The sequence below is a fragment of the Argiope bruennichi genome, chromosome 2, assembly GCF_947563725.1.
Source record: "Argiope bruennichi chromosome 2, qqArgBrue1.1, whole genome shotgun sequence".
Taxonomy (NCBI): Eukaryota; Metazoa; Arthropoda; class Arachnida; order Araneae; family Araneidae; genus Argiope; species Argiope bruennichi.
In genome coordinates, this window is record NC_079152.1 from 128,522,549 (window position 1) to 128,535,655 (window position 13,107).

General features: G+C 25.0%; 1 long non-coding RNA gene across 1 annotated transcript; it reads right to left on the reverse strand.

Moving 5' to 3' along the window:
* Positions 1–1,547: 1,547 nt before the first annotated feature.
* Positions 1,548–11,521, reverse strand: LOC129957963 (uncharacterized). The gene is made up of 13 exons (XR_008783065.1): positions 11,510–11,521; positions 11,324–11,338; positions 10,964–10,978; positions 10,833–10,850; positions 8,719–8,733; positions 8,062–8,091; positions 7,134–7,148; positions 6,009–6,026; positions 5,843–5,857; positions 3,449–3,466; positions 3,068–3,082; positions 2,156–2,173; positions 1,548–1,562 (listed from the first exon to the last, which is right to left on the reverse strand). It is a non-coding gene; the product is annotated as an uncharacterized LOC129957963 (long non-coding RNA).
* Between the last annotated feature and the right edge of the window lie 1,586 nt (positions 11,522–13,107).

Consider the following 13,107-nt stretch of genomic DNA (forward strand, 5'->3'; position numbering starts at 1 on the left):
AATTTACTATAATTTTTGCAAAGATTTATATTTTTCATTTATATGATAGAAAGTTTTTTTTATGAAACGAATTTTTAAACAAAAGGAAAGCAAATTTTAAATGATTATTTTCGCATTCGCTCATTTCTGGCTATTAGATTAAATTTTTGTTTCAAAGGAATTGCAAAGAAGGACTTTTACTTACATTTGAAGAGATTCACCACTGCAAAATTGAAAAAAAAAAAGATTAAGAAAACACTTTAAGTACCTTTCTAATAAACTATATCAAAAATGTTATTTATTCTAATTTTGTTTTTATTTAAAATTCCATATTTTCAGAAAATGAAACCGAAAAATATCTGATTCTATAAATCTGAGAATGAGATTTTTTTCAGACTATATGAAGTGAATCATTATTTTAGCTTATTGATTTCACAAAAAAATATTCTCTTATTAAGTAAAATCATAAATTTTCTTTCGTTTGCAACTTAGAGTTTTAATATCATCTTTTTATTAATTTTTTTCCACATGCATCGGACATTAATAAATTATAACTTTTTTTTTCTTGGCAATATTTGAAAAGTGTTAGAATTAAATTAATCCTAATATTCGTTATAATAAATATTCAAAATATCTATTAGAGCAATTGAACTTAGATTGTATATTTTTGAATTAAGCAAATTGCTATTACCTTTACCAAATATTCATATACATTATTTCGTGATAAATAAAAGCAGTTAACAAAACTGTCTCTTGAATTACAAATTATGATTAACTGTTTCGCATTCACAAATTATAAGGAACTTTAACATTGTTTTCAAGATAATTCAGAATTAATTTTACGTTTTGCTAAAAAAATCTAAATAAGTATATAAATAAATAATGGCATTTTTCTTTTCCTTTCTTTGTATTCGATAACCTTTTATTTTTTTAAGGCATTTCTTTATTTACACTTTATTTTTACGCATTTTTTGTGGTTCAATAATTTATTGAAATGTTTTGTGACAGAAAAATTCAATGATTTTTTTACGTCAAAAGTTTGATTAAAATAAAAAAATAGCAGATTTACATGTTTGATTTTAGCTTATCTTTATTACACTGTATGTGTTTTTCAGTTTAATAAAAGTCTGTTTCATCTGAAATTAAAATAGTCAATTCAATGCTTTTCTTCTTCAGTTGTAGTTTAAAAAAGAAATTTAAATTTCTAATTGTTCAAATATTATTTTTTATTTTTAAAGATTTTGAATTAAAATTATAAAATAGTTTTCACAGTTCTTGTACCTCTAATGCAATATAAACAGAAGATTCAATTATTTTAAAGACATATAAAAGCATACGCATACAATATTTATTTAATCTTGGAATCATCAATTCAAACAGACCTTCTAATAAACCAGAAACATTTAAATAATCTGAAGATAAACATGTTAGTTGTTTAAAAAGATGAAATAACCCTTCCATGTTTTCGAAATTTATGCTTATAAAGATTTCTTACCAAATTTTTCTTAACTTGAACAAAAATTATAACAAAAAAATAGAAATTTTGTTTTTACAAAACAAGTACTTACATCCATGTTTAGCGACTGAAAAGAATTTCAAGAAAAATATTTTAAAATAAATTTTACAAATAAAAACTATTAGATATGAATATATGATATTTGCCATTCTAGAGTAAGTAATTTTAGAAAAATATTTTAAAATGCATCCTACAAATAAAATGTTAAAGGTTTTAGATGAAACTTTAAAATTTGCACAGAATAAAGGAATTTAATAAAAATCTGATTGAAAAAAATTGAGAACACTGCTTAATTATTTTAGCTCCTTTAACATCAAAATTTATGTTTACATAACAATAGAAAATTTTAATACCAGTGTGTTTTAACTCAATTTTAAATAGATAATTCAATAAAAATAATTAATTTTTATAATGTTAAAATTAGTAATATTGCGACAATCAAAATTAAAGGAAAAACTCAATGCATTGTAAGAATCTTAAATGTGCCATAAATAAAGTTAGTTAGAATTGATAATAATCTCTTATTATAATTATAATTTATTTCCATGCCTCTTAGAATGTTAAGAAAATAACGTAAGGTTTTCTAATTGCATCACTGAAATTCAGTATATTTATGAAGTTATTTGATTCTAATGAAATCATACAAAATTGTGTACTTACTGTCAGTAGCAGAATCGACTGTAAATAGATAAAAAAAAAGAAATTTAAGATTAGAGAATGAAATTTAAATGTAAGAAAGAAAAGAAAATATTCTTTTTAAATATTAAGAAAATATTATTATATATTAAATATTTTCTTTTTATTGATTACTATACGTTTGGATTTTTTTTATTATTATTTTTCACTTCATAAATAAAATGTAACAATTAATTCATAATAAAATATGATGAAACCTATTGTAAATTTCAATATTCAAATTGTTAAATATAAAATTTCTTCTTAATTAAAAATAAAAATCGAGCAAAGAATTACATTCATGAACAAGTAAATTTAACATTAAACTAAAAATCTGATATTTCACGCCACACAGCAGTTTCAAATACTGTTTCAATTTTATTGAAATATTACAATTTGTACTAGCTATTATCTGGAAAGAGTTTTGAGACAAATAAATAAAAATTTGATTGAAAAAAGTATATAATGAAAATAACTTTAATTTGTTTCTGATATTTTAGAAAAAAATGAAATATTTTCATGAAATTAATTTTTAATTCAACAAATTAACCATTAAAATTTCTTGATTTATAGTTAAAACAACAATAAAGTTTATTTAGTATACATGATTTCCCCTGAATAATGTTTCATTTTTGCAATGTGTGTGGTTTTAGGAGTGTACTTATTAAATAGATTTAATAAAATTATTGTCTCAAAGTTAGAATATGAATTCTTTAACATTTATAACACAATTATTTTATAGCATAAGTGAAAGCAGTGTAATGATTTGAAGTAATTTCGATCTATAAAATGCAGCAATATATAAAGAGATTTTCAATGATACTTGAGATTTAAGAAAAAACATCATGTGCCTATAAAAAAATTAAAATAGTAAAAAGAAGAGGTTCTTTTACTTACAGTCACTTCCGAAATCTAAATTAAAGGAATAAAACTATTAATCATGCTCATTAAAATTTCTTTGAAAAAACAAAGTCTTTTAGAGTAATTCAGTTACTATGCTTTGAATTAAAAATTACTTCAATTATTTTTAATTTAAAATTTAATGAGATAGTTAAAAGTAAAAGGAATTATGCCATTTTAATACTCAAAAAATAAATTTTAAATTTTAAATTATTGCAAAAATTCCAAGAAGATTTTATTTTTATATGGCTCATTTTATTCCCTAAATAGTGCCACATTGGTTTAAAAGTTACATACATAAGTTACAAGTTATTATGTACTTTATATTAAAATTATTTATTTTATTAAATACCGAATTAATATGAATAAAATACTTACCACTGAAACCATCTTCAACTGAAAAAAATGGTTTGTTGTTTTAGATAAAGTTATATAAAATGCAAAGTTACTCTACATTTAGTCCATTTTATTTTTTAAAAAAAATGTGCAAACACCCACGCTTTCAATTTTAGTAATATTTAACTAAGAAGTTACATTCACATTGCAGCTTGATGCTTCATCATATATTATGGCCATTTTATAAGCCTTTCAAAAACACTGAATTATTTCGTTAAAATTGACCTGTAATATAAAAGAAACATTGTTTTATCTAATTCTGCGCAATGCTGAATTGAGCAAAATTACTACTTTTTAACGTATTTATTTGAATATTCGATTTTTTTTTTCATTTTCATTTGATTTATTATTTTCGAATAACTTATCTCTAGAAAATATTTCGTTCAAAGATTAAGAAATAAAATATAATAATTCTACTGTTCAGTTTTACTGAAGTATTAAGGCGGTAAAAATTCATTCTATCAAAAATATTTAACAATCATTAACTTTTGTTCACATTTTGTTTTTTCTTCGAATATTAATTCCTTCATAAGGAATTTTTGAATTTTCACTATTTAGATGACTAATTATGTTTTTAATATAAAATATAATTTTAAAAAGTTTAAATTTATGTTTAAAAAATATTTTAATGGTTCCTTTTTATTTTTGTTTTGTTTGACATAATCGATTTGTATTTCTTACCAAGTCTATGCAGATTTCGTAACAGTATTTAAATAATCATTTACTGAAATGAATGTAAAACAGGGAAGATGAGTGCAGAGAACATTTGGGCATTATGTCTATATATTTTTTGAAATATGAATAATGAATAAACTATTATAAATAACAGCAACGTTGTACATATATATTCTAGACAGTAAAATTCATAATTACAATAAGAAAGACTTGAATATTACAAACATTACTTTCAATAAGTATAAATTTAATTTAATTTAAATTTTCCTTTGTTGGGTATAACGAGTCCATGGAAAGATGCCTTTTTGTCCCACCTCCAAAACTGTTTTGAGTCACTGGCACTTGGCGAATTGTGTACTGATACTCTTTACTATGAAAGTACATTTCAATAATAAAAAGTGTGGAAGAAATCTTTAAATATTGTTACTAGGAGATTTATGTTTCATATCAAAAATACCATCTTAGAAACAGATATTATGATTTTTATAGAACATGAAAGTCACATTTGATCTCAATGAGAATGAGTCGATAATCAGATCATTATTTCAGCTTCATACATCAAATAATGTGCGGAACAAACTTAGATTAGGGAGAAGACGCTTATTAAGAAGGAATGCCCAAGAAAAAAGTAGAAAGAATTTGGTTTTATCGAACTAATAAATTATATTAATGTCATTGAATCGGTTGAAAATATTGTTAGTAGTTTGAAATCAATAGAAATTATTCATATTAAAACAAAACAATTGAAAAAGAAATGAAAATCTGTGAACTATGTGAAAATATATTCCCCTCTACCCAGATAATTTTATATGCCTTTATAAAGATCGATGTGCAAGCGCATTAAACAAATGAAAAAAAATTGTATCAGATTAAATAATTGCACACATTAGATAAATATTTCTCTCTGTCAACTGAAAATCTACTGCTCAGGTAATTTCCACCTTATTTAAATCTATTTGAGACGAGATTCTTTATAGCTTCAGTATAAAGTAGATGAAAATAATAGACGAGTTTCAGGAATAGTTTAATTATTTTCTAAGTTCCACATTTCACAAGACAAAAGAAACATGGACACGAAAATACCTGACACTTACTTAAAATGCAATCTAATAATGACTCTCAAGAAGGATTATGGGAAATATATCTTGATGTTAATAAGATAACGCCATCTGTTGTATCAAAAGAGAAGGTAGTAGAGTTATGTAACCGCTAAATTATAAAAATTTTATTTCTTCAGCGTCTTTGCCCATGGAACTCGTGTTTAAAAACTGTTAAATGATATGAGGAAAAATTGTTAAATGATATGAGAAATATCTTTAAGATTTCTGAATTTTAGAGTTAGAGGCCTAATTTACTTCGATGAGATGGGAATGCTTGATAACTGGAAGAGGGAAATGTGATTTTACCTTTATAAACAAATTTTTGCAATTAAATAATTGAATAATTTCACATAGTTCATATGCTAGCTTTAAAAGAAACCTTTTTTTATATTTTAATTGTGTTAGAGATGGAAATCATAACCAGTAAACTCGTAAGAAATTTTTAATGTTAAATAAATATGCTCTTATTGTTTTATGCTCTATGTTTAACTTGCTTAGTTTAATTTTTATATGGTCTTATACGCTTATACGTTTACAAAATTAAGCGTATTCTTTAATGAAAGGATTTATTGAAATATTTGACAAATTGGCATATACTTACGGGCACACAAAAGAGCTAAGCAAATAAATAAATAAATAAAATACAATCATTATTTTCTATGAATTGAAATCAAATTTCAAACTATAAATATATTTTTATAATTTTAGATTCTCAAAAATTTGATAAAAATTTTAAATCTAGAAATAATTTTATTCGCTCTATTTACCTTTAAGTCCTTCTCCAACTGAAAAAGTAAAAAAAAAAAAATTAAAATTATTAAACAGGTAAAAATAATTACTGAAGTGATTTAAAGTCTATATTTCCTTAGCTATTTAAATAAATAAACATGCGAAAATTTGCTTTATTTACAATTGTGAAAAAAGTAACTTGCAAAGTGAAACCTTTTATATTATTTTTAATATATATAATAGCGTGTAACAGTTTTTATTAAATGGCCTTATGTGCACTTAAGAAATTTCGATTCTTTAAACACTTTTTCTGACATTCTAATAGAAAATTAAACAAAGCAAAAATTGACAACTTGATAGTGTTCAACATGAAACTAAAAACAAAGATTTATCTTGTATAAGAATAAAAAATGATAAGGCCATTCAAACTTATCAACGCTCATCAATTTAGTGGAATAAATACTAGATTTACACAGCGACGCATTGAGGGGGTCCTGCGCCCCCCTGGTACAGCAATAAAAGCTGTGCCTCCATGCACATTAAGTGCTGTATTTTTTATTTTTTTTTTCCACATCCTATGCAAGGCAACTACTTTCCTGCATTTTTTCCTACACAAATTTAATTATTTTCATAATCTTGAAGATTTAATAAATAGGGGCATATTTTTGAAAGGTAATACTTATAAAAGTTAGGCAACTGCTGACATTATTATTGCCAAAAAATTTTCAGTAAAGTACATTCCCTGATTCATCAATTCTTGATCATCAAGTCATTGTGAGTTGCAAATAGAGGAACTTTTATCTACATATTATCAACAATAGTTAAGGATATGTAGTAAGCACATGAAATAAAAAGCTTTGAATTCTTCCTGGAGTAAGCACATGAAATAAAAAGCTTTGAATTCTTCCTGGAGTAAGCACATGAAATAAAAAGCTTTGAATTCTTCCTGGAGTAAGCACATGAAATAAAAAGCTTTAAATTCTTCCTGGAGTAAGCACATGAAATAAAAAGCTTTGAATTATTTGATATGAGACTGGAGTACAGATAAAAAAAATTTAAGCTAGTTTTAGCACATGCATTATTTTCAAAAAATTCAATATCATCAAGCTTCGAATAAAATAATTTCTAAACAGAACTAAATTGCATCTAACAAATTTACTTACCTCCATGTGTGAGACCTAAAAACAAAAATATAATTAATAAAAATTTCTTTAAAAACGCAAATTCCATCATCACATAGATTACTAAGATATTTCTGACAAAATATCTTAATAATGTAATATGCAATCTAATGCAATAAATTCTGCCAGATATTTATTGCAATTAAATATAAAAAGTAAAAAAATATTTTTAAATAACTGTTGCATGAATTTATACATAATACCCTATGCCTAAAAATTTCATTCCCACACAAAATTTTACAATTATAAAATTCTAAAATAATTTTGGGGGGAATCAGGTGTTTAATCAGACACAAACTAAATTAAAAATGTCCTCTTTTTTCTTTTGAGAAAAGAATACTATTACAACTACTCGATCAACAAATGTAAAATATACGATATTAACAATTAAGGAATCATTTATTGTTATGAGGCTTTCCATCTTGAGATTACATTTAAATGATAAACTAAAAAAAATTGGGAACTTAGCAGACAGAAATAGATGACTTCATGACAGCAAAATATGATTTATTTTAGATGCATTATTAATTTTCTACTGAATTTTCCCAAATAAGCAAGCTTAAATAATCTTTAAGATGAAGTATTTTTGATGCTTTAACATTCATAAGTTTGAAATCAGTTGAAACAAATTCTTTATTAAGATTAGATATTAAATAAAAAGAAGAACATAAGATTTAAAATTGAAAACTATATAATGACTGGAATTCTCCTCGAATCCGTCATAAATTATAAATTATGTACTTTTTCGACATATTCTTAAATAAAGAATTAAATCTAGTGATTCAGCACTCTTATTTAAATATTATAGGTATTCCAATAGATTCTACAATCATATTTAATGAAGACTGAGATGCGCATGAAACTACTTATTCTGTTCCTGAAAGAAACTGTAAGAAAAGTGAATACTCACCACCCAAGAAAGGATCCAAAATATCCTCAGCTGCAAAAAAGGAATTAAATGATTAAAATTTATGAACAGGAAAACTAAAGATTTTACGTTTGCAATTTAGTAAAGGCAAACTAGCTCACTTTTTGGAGAAAGCAAATTAATTTTTCTAATTGACTTTTTTAACTTTTGGCACAATAACTGAAACATACTCCAATAAAATGCAGTACACAATATTAAAATGAATAGTTATATCCAATGTTTATTATGAATAAAAACAATTTGAATAATTAAACTTTATAATTCGTTATTATTTATAATTTTTCAATTTTTTTTTTTTTTTACTTTTATAATTTAGAGTAAGTTATAATTATTTAGATTTATTTAGAATAATAAAATAATAATAATAAAGCCTGATAAAAAATCTAAAGGAATAAATTTTAGTTCAGTGATAGAATACAATCCCTGTGATTCGTAATACAAACTCTATTTACTGAAAACCATCAATAATGCTAATTTTTTAATGTTGAAAAAATTTGAAATTAGGAAACAAAACAATTACTAGATCCAATTTTAGCAGCAAATTTTATTTGATCGAATTTTATTTCGAAATTAAATTGAAATACATCTTTAGAGACGTAAGAAAATAAGCTGAAAATAATGAATACTATTGATATTTACCTTCACTAACAATGGCTGGAAAAGAAAAAAGGACGATGTTAGATTGTACATTACACAAATAAATATGTATAAAATATTTCAGATAGTCATTATGTAAATATGCAAATAGATCCTAAGAAAATAGTTCCTAATTAGAAATCCTAAGAACATTTAAAAAGATTGATTCCATATTCTTTTACATTTACTTATATTAATTACTATAAAAATTTCTCTTTCTGTACGAAAAATTTATTGATTGTAATTTATCGAATTTTTTGAGAAAATATGAATGAATTATTTAATATATGGAACTAAGGTTAGTTCTTGCGTGTATGGCATGCTACAAAAACCTCTCGCTGGCCTTAAAATCCATTGCACCTCTCGTAAGATGTGCAGTGGATAGCAGAGCATCAGATGAACTATGTAACATGAAAGCAATATTGCGTCTATATATTGCTTCTATGTAACATGAAAGCAATATTGCTTCTATTCAATAGCTTCTAATTGCAACACAGGTAGGTAGATAGCATTATATTAGCACAAAATGTCCAAAATGTCAAGATAACCTCTTGATATTAAATGGCGTTTAGAATATCGATAACATCGTGATGGTATCGTTTAAAAGTTTGTATTATAGGGTATGACTTTATCTTGAGGTTCTGATTGGAGCTCATAATATTTTTATTGCTTCTATTAGTAGAATCTCTAAATGAAAATTATTTATAAGAGTTATTGATTTTCTTTTTCATTATTTCATTTTTTTAGTAGCTCCATAAATTTTTTTTTGTGTGGCTCTTAATTGAATAGTTTGTGTCAAATAATGGCTAAAATTTATACTATTGCATTCTTAAATTGAATATAATTCATATTAGTACTGAATACATCAAAACTGCTGACAGTCTTTTCTGTCGATCTTGCATTTATAGCTTGTATCTTCAGTGTGATCCATCCTTGAATCTTTCTCTTCATCATATTTATACTAAAGGATGGATGTCAAAAAAGGCAATTTTTCTAAAGTTTTTCTTTTTGAAGTTTAAAAGCAAGGTAAAAGTATTGAATATTCAATAAAAATAGCATACATTTTATTTGTTTTATTATCATATTGTTACGAATATGTAATGCTGCTTTCCAGCATAGTTGGTTCCATCATCGGAAAGAATGTTTTACAGTCATCGGTATTGGGCGGAGTCCGGTGTCGCGTTGGAGGGTCGCGGAGCTTGGCGACCATTTGGCAACTTTGGCGCCAAAATAGGTTATACCCGAAACAGCGAGAATTTTCCCGATCCGTCAGTAGGAACGAAGATACGCCTTGAACGTTCCTGATTGGTTGAGAGGCGTCTAGCCCCGCCTCCTGAGACCTATAAAAGGAAGCGGCCGCAGCTGCTAGGGCAGAGTATTAGGAATCGGCAGTAAAAACACTGGTCTTCCAGAGATAAGCAGAGCAGCGACGGAGTGAAGCTAGTGCTGAACTAAGCTGTGCTCTACTGTCTGTCTATCTTGTTATATGCTGCTGTGTATGCTGTTATTGCTGCACGTCTCGGCTGAAGATAATCGTCTTCTGTGCTGTATATAGTTGTTGTCTTTGTGCTGTTCTGTGTGTCTTCGTGTAAATAAACGTCGTTGTTTTATTTTCTACTGCCGCCTGGTGATTGAGCGTTCTTCACACCATATAACATCCAGTATCCAAACGAACCCCGGAAATTTCGTAACAATATTTATTAAAATATTTATTATTTAATTGTGATATTGTGCATGCGTACGTGCGAGCGTGTGTGTGTGTGTGTGTGTGTAATGTCACTTTTGCATTAACCATCGTAAAATAGAAATTTGCATTAACACATTTTAAAATAATAAACGAATTTCTGAACATTAGTTTGCTTCTCTAGATGAGATTAAATTGAATAACATATATGAAATATTAATACTTTTGCATTCTTGAAAAGTTCCAAAGATTTAGAATTTTGAGTCTTTGATGTTAGCAGGAAATATTAATTATTATTGATAACTGCTTAATTTTTAAGTCCTAATTATATTTAAGTATTTTGTTTGAAAATATATATACTGAAATTCACCGAAAAATGAGAAAATATAAGGACATTGCCAAAAAAATATCTAAAAATTAGTGTAATACGTACCAAATCCGACATCTCTAGCTGCAATGATAATAAAAAAATGTATTTGTATTAGTAAATTTTATGATTGAAAGATAGGAAGTAAAAATAAACTCGTTTTTTATTTTAAAATTTTAGCAAAGAGTAGCACTTACTTCCTCGGACGAAATCTGCATGGAAAAGAAATAATTGAGTCCATTAGTAATCGTTATTCAGAAACATGAATATAATTTCATGAAATTTATTTGAAATGTTTTGTTCTATCAATATCTTTTCAATTTTTTATTAATTTCTTATCATAATATTAAATATATTGTGTCTTAATTATAATAATTAGTAGATTGAAATCAAATTAAATTATTTTTAAACATTGTTTTGTAAAAAATAATAAATATTCTATAATACATGAGTTGTTAAAAATGAATGTTAAATAAATCATGTTGTTTAATGTTTGAATAAAATGAATTGTTAAAGTAATAGAAGCCATGCTTTTATATCGGCATTTTTGTACTTACGTTTGCCAACACCATCTGCAAAGAAAAAAAAACACATTTATTAAATATTTTAATGATGATTATTATTTGATTTTACGAATTAACAAAATGGCTATAATAACACATTTTTTAAAATATTCTACATTTAAAATAAACCAATAAAAATAATTAATTCAAACAAAAAATAAGAAATGCATCGATACTTACATCTATCATTAACTGAAAGATAGAACAGAAATAAAAGAACATTAAAATTGAACCAGAAAATGGCATAACCGAAAAAAATATATATAATGTGCAACACATAAATGGAAATAGTATTTATTTTATACCCATTTCTTAAATTATAATAAAATAAAATGAAATAAAATAATCTGTGTCCAGTTTTACTTTCAACAAAAATTTTCATTTTTCCTTTATGATTCCTGTTTTCAAAACGAACGAATATTTATTTTTAACGAATTTATAAGCTCAATGAGCTTTTGGAAATTAACTTATATATTTATTTCTTAAGAGTTTAGTAATTAATGAAAACATTTAAAATACATTCTGAAATCTTCTTCTTTTCAAACAGCTCAAAGAATTCTAATACGACTCGCAATTCAAAATTTTAAAAACTTAGATTGCACCAAAGTTGATTATTTTCATTTTTTTCTGCATTTATTATTTTAATTAAAAAGAATAAAACACTGTTAAGAAGAAATGAAAAAAAAACATTAAATAACATTTTTCATTTATATTTAACGGAATCTTATTGCCATTGGCGGTTTCAAAATTTTGCCTTCAGCTGAATAAGTAAATTTGACGGTTAGAATTTGAGAGGAACAATTTTTCAGTAAGCTTAGTAGTCGTTTTTTATTCTAGGAAATTCGTGATATTATGCTGCTGTATATTCTTTAGAATTTACCTATTAATATTGTTCAATTTTTCAAAAAAATCTCTTAAATAATACTTTTGTGTGGAAGTTGACAAATATTATCAACTGATGATCTTTCTCTATATTGTAATTCATTATTAACTAATATCTGTTTTATGAAACAGTTTATTTAATTAATTAAGAAAAGTTTATATGTGCAGCTGATGCCCATATTGGCATGCGATAGCTAAAGTTTAATAAAGATATGACTCTTTTCTTTCTCTTTCAAGAGTTCTGACAAAGCTTTGACATTAAAATAGTAGTAGTAACTTTTTTAATGTAACTAGTAGTGTAATATAAGCAGCTACTTATAATATTTACCATTGGTTGATAAACTAATTGCCAGGTAATGAGTAATAAGTGGATTCCGTAATGTTAAAAATGCTTATTTTATCTCTTTGTTGGGGGATATTACTATTAATTTTACCTTTTTTATAAATATAGACAAATCTTTACAATAGTTACCATAGAAATTACAAATTGATTTGAATTTTTTATGTTTAGTGAAATACATTTTCTCTCTGAGAAACATCTTTAGAATTAAATAATCAATATGATGAATATGAATAAGTGCATTTTCCAGCAATGAAAAAAATGAAAGTTTTCGCAGAAATCGTCACTTTTTCCTTTTGACTAAATGAATATTACATTTTTTTTCTCTTCTGTAAGTTCATATCTTATGATTTTTCAAACAATTAGTAATTATTTGATGAAATTATACTGAAGAGAATTACAAAAAAAAAATGTGTTGATTATTTCAGTAATATATATTTAACTAAATAAAATTTTAATTTTATAATTCTGTAAATAACATTATAAAAATATTTTGCTCTAAAAATACAGAAGAAAAGTTGCAAACAAGTATACTCACTTGAATCGTCACCTAATA